The following is a 4,863-nucleotide window of genomic DNA, read 5'->3' on the forward strand; positions in this document are numbered from 1 at the left end:
TATACCTAAAGAAGTGATCACCATGATGAGCCTAGCAACCATCTGACACTGTACTATGCTATCACAATATTATTGACTATATTCCCTATGCTATACATTACATCCTCATAACTTACTTGTTTTACACCTGGAAATTTGGACGTCTTATTCCCCTTCAACTTTCCCTCCTTTTTAAATTTTCAATTACACCTGAGTTTTAATATTATTTTATATTAATTTCAGGTGTAGCTCATAGTGGTCAGGCATTTATATAATGTAAGAAATGATCCCCCTGATTAGTCTAGTACCCACCTGGCACTATACAAAGTTATTACCATATCATTGACTACATTCCCTATACTTTACTTTACATCCCCATGACTATGAGGTGTGACAATTAAGTTCGTGAACATGTTTCGATGATGTTGCTAACCTTTTTTTGATATCAGAGGGTTTATTCATTATGAATTTGTACCAACTGGACAAACAGTTAGCCAAGGTTACTATTTGGAAGTGCTGGAAAGGCTGCATGAAAAAGTTATACGACCTGAACCTTATGCCAACAATTCATGGCTCTTGCATCACAACAATGCACCAGCTCACACGGCACTGTCTGTGAGGGAGTTTGTAGCCAGTAAACAAATAACTGCATTGGAACACCCTCACCACTCACCTGATCTGGCCCCCAATGACTTTTTTCTTTACCCAAAGATAAAGGAAGACATTTTGATGACATTCAGGACATCAAGGTTAATACGATGACAGCCCTGATGGCCATTGCAGAAAAAGAGCTCCAAAATTGCTTTGAAGGGTGGACTAGGTGCTGGCATCCCAAGGGGAGTACTTTGAAGATGACTGTAGTAACATTCAGCAAAGAGGTACGGAGCGCTTTTTCTAGGATGAGTTCACGAACTTAATTGTCTGACCTCGTATTTTGTAATTACAAATTTCTACTTCTTAATGCCTTCAACTTTTTCACCCTGTCCCCAACCCCCTCCTATCTATCATCCCAACAAATCTAGTACCCATCTGACACCATACATAGTTATTAAATATTACTGACAATATTCCTTATGCTATACCCTACATCCCCATAACTAATTTGTAACAACTAATTTGTACTTCTTAATCCCTTCCCCTTTTTTCACCCACACTCCCAACCCCCCCTCCCATCTGGCAACCATTAAAATGTTCTCTGTATCTGCCACCTCCAACTCCCTTAAGGTTCAGCCACTAATAAAGCCTTCTGCAGTACAAAAGTTGGGTAAGGCAGGGTCTCAGGGAGTCACTAGAGTGAGAAGAGTTGTGGTCACCGGGTTAATGAAAATTCTGGTTTGGTGCCAATGCTGAGCCTGGAGTTACACAGCAAAAGTCTCAGAGCACACTGAGGCTAGTTGCTGTCCACTGGGGTCCTGCCAGCCTCTGATAGTTTTCCAAGAAAGAGTGCAATGTTGGTGGGGCTGGCTGCTAGTGCTTCCGGCATTGGGGGAGTTGAGTGGAGCAGAGTCCCAGTGAAACAGTGGAGCTCGCCAGGCCAATCAGATTCACATTTGGCCATGGTGGAGGCAGGCTCAACACAGAAAAGATGGCGCCCACCAGCTGGCTGCAAGGGAGAAGGACCTCACACAGGGAAAATGCCGACTGTCCTCCAGTCCACTCCCCAAAGCCACACACTTCAGTCTGCCCCCACTTCATGTCTCTCACGCCTCCCGCATCACTGTCCCTCCACCAGGGCCCAAGGTGAGTGCCTGCAAGTGAGTGAGTCTGTGTGCAGGCCGTTTAAGAGGATGTCTGGGCTTCCTGCAGCCTTCTATTTCACCCAGATGGTTGGAATCCCCACTGTTTTTCACAGTCAGATGTTGTGGGGATTCCTCTTCCTGGCACCAGTACTCTTGGCTAGGGAGCCTGGTGTGGGGGGCTGGGGTTTCTTGCTCCTCTGGGGGAAACCTTCACACCTGAGATATCCCTCCTTATTCTCAACTGCCATATGGAGGTTTGGGGCCATTCCATGTCTCTGCCCCTCCTACCAATCTCAACATGGCTTCTTCTTTATATTTTTAGTCATCACACGATTTCTGTTCTGCTTGACCAGGGGTCGGCAAACTGTGGCTTGCGAGCCACATGTGGCTCTTTGGGTACGTTCCATCTCAAAAGTTTGCCGACCCCTGGAAGAGACAATCCTATCCCTCGAAGTTTTGTGAGACCCATAAAAACAAATGAAATCACCATTATGTGAATAATATCCTTTAAAAATTTTATAAATGAAACTATGATAGTTTTATTTTCATTTTCAATTTTACTTCAGAGCCACATGTATGTACCCAGAGAGCCGCACGTGGCTTGCAAGCCTCAGTTTGCCGACCTCTGGTGGCTCTTCCATCTCAAAAGTTTGCCGACTCCTGGACTAGACTTCAGATGGTTATTCAGGTTGATTGTTGTATAATTTAGTTGTAATTTTAATGTGTTCATGGAACGACGCAGGCACAGTGTTTATCTCCTGCACCATCTTGGATCTCTACTTTCTTCTGTGGCTATTACTGATTAGGTTTCTGATCCCACCATAGTCTTGGTTTCTTCTAAGTTGCTTTGTTTGTTTTGGTTTTTACCTTTCATGTTGGCCCTTGTCTTTAGATGTCTGATAATCTTTGGATGTCTACTCACTTTAGAAGTGAGGTAATAAAAAAGTCTGCTTGGAAGTTCTGATCCCATGGGTGAGCCTTGTTGACTGCTGGCTCCAGTTTTGGATCATCTAACTGGCCATTTAGTTGGGGCACTCTTGACGTCAGTATCTTTATGTCTTTCCTCCAGATGGTCAGATACCCTGGAGAAGGACATTCCAATCTCTAGTGCAATGAAATTAAAAAGGAAGTCAAAGACTTGGGATTTTATTAGGTTATAACTGTTTCTATAAATATTCACTGAAACCTCCCCCTTCTGTTTAAAGTACTGATTCCCATCCCCAGATGTGCCAAGTGTTACCCCAAAAGTGATTCTATTTTACCTTATCCAGCCTCTGCCAAGCTGGTTGGGGGACAGTTATCTGGCAGTACAGTGTTGGATAGGGGAGCTAGGATTTTAATCATATCTTAAACAGACTTACAAACCAGTCCTCTTGTTTTTAACCCCAGTTCTTTCCCCATATCCAGAGGTACTTGACATTCCCAAGCCTTTTGGGAGGTCTGTGATACAATCAGGGATCCCTTCTCTCAAGTTTATTAAATAAGGTACCTCTTGTCTACATGGCTTCTAAATTTCAAGATGTTCTTGTTTTCCTTCCTAATCTCGGTTTCATTGTGGCTTTATGCCTTCAAAAACAACTCCTTTATTGTCATTTTATTAGGTTTCAGGAGAAAGCCAAACTAAAGGCATGTAGTCAATTGATCACTCCTACTCAGAAGTCAATTTTGCATTTTTACAAGGGAACTCAAAGCTGGCTCAAGAGTGTTTGAAGACAAACAGGCCTGCTTCATAATTTATCTGCTCAGTGTATCTGGTCAACAATTATGTCCATGGAACAGAAATTACAACACTACTTTTATCTGAAGAACCATAAGTTCATTCACTTTTAAGGTTCACTTGTCAGTCGAAAAGGAAATTCTAATTGCTAGTAGCTTGAACTATTGCCAAAGAGATCTTATAAAACTCTTTCTCTTTTCCAGGCTTTAGCCTTTGAAGACTAATCCTCCCCCACCTTTGATTTTCTTCTGACATAACAAAGTCTCTAAGTTTTCAGTGCTCAGCATGTGCTAGGCATTGGACTAGGCACCATTACACACATTATCCCATTTAGTCTTTCCTACTACTCTGTAATGTCCACATTATTATCCTCATTTTACAAAGTGGGAAACTGAGGCTTTGAAAAGTTAAAGGATTTGTTCAACTTTGTATATCTATTAAATGGACTTGAATCCAAGTCAGCCTGACTCTTAACCCCTTTCCATTCCACTATGAGGTCTTCCTCCCATCCCAAAATCAATACATGGCTTCTATTGCATCTTTAAAATATCACAAATAAGTCTGAAGAATCATCTGACATCTTGCTGTTTCTATAGCTGGACAACTTAGATCTTATTCATCAGACTGCTGAACTGTTCTTTTTTCAGAAACATAAATACCATCCAAAAATTTTCTGATATCCTTGTTTTTAACTGTTGTGGCTTGTTGATTCAAAGTAGCTGAATTTTATACAAGTTCAATGTCGTTTCCTTCAAGAATTAACTCATCTTTCTGGGCTTGAGATACTGAAGAAGCAACGCCTGACCTCATTCAAACCCTGCAGATGTATTTTTCACCCAAGAAATTTTGGATTTCAACAAGAGAACCATTCTCCTGAATAATCACTTCGATGGGGGAGGTGAGCACACACAGACCTCATCTTGTAAAAGAAGCCCAGTGCAACACCCTTGATCATGTTCTGTACATGACCACAGATAGTGCGCACAATAGCAGTTCCTTTCAATTTCCCTACCGTTTGTCAACCCGAGCCTCTCCTTTTTTTTTCCAAGGAGACTGAGTTCTACATTGATAAAATTGATGCCTCTCCACAGGGTGCCTCTGGGGCCCTTCACAATAACTATGCATCCCTTCAGAGTGATGTTGACATTTTCTGGAATGTCCACAGTCTGATTGCCAAAAATGGCCTTCGTCCTTGCAGAAGATACGGCAAAGACAGCCCCACTATGTTGTCTTCTTTCTGGGCTTCTTGAGTATTCATTTTCATGTCCCAGCTCATTTAATTATGTTCCCTTCTCCTTTTCCAACCCAATCCCTATACTATAGGCCCTATGTCAGCGAATGGCATCCAGTTGCTTCAGCCTTTGCAAATGTTTAGGCCACTCTCCCTTCTACCCTGTATCTGTCTACCTTCTTACCCACCTTAGGCAT

The 4,863-nt window shown here is 42.2% G+C and overlaps 1 pseudogene; it reads right to left on the reverse strand.

The window, feature by feature from the left end:
• Nucleotides 1-4,047: 4,047 nt before the first annotated feature.
• On the reverse strand, nt 4,048-4,863 carry LOC109392537 (60S ribosomal protein L9 pseudogene; annotated as a pseudogene).

The sequence above is a fragment of the Hipposideros armiger genome, unplaced genomic scaffold, assembly GCF_001890085.2.
Source record: "Hipposideros armiger isolate ML-2016 unplaced genomic scaffold, ASM189008v1 scaffold_335, whole genome shotgun sequence".
NCBI classification, from domain to species: Eukaryota; Metazoa; Chordata; class Mammalia; order Chiroptera; family Hipposideridae; genus Hipposideros; species Hipposideros armiger.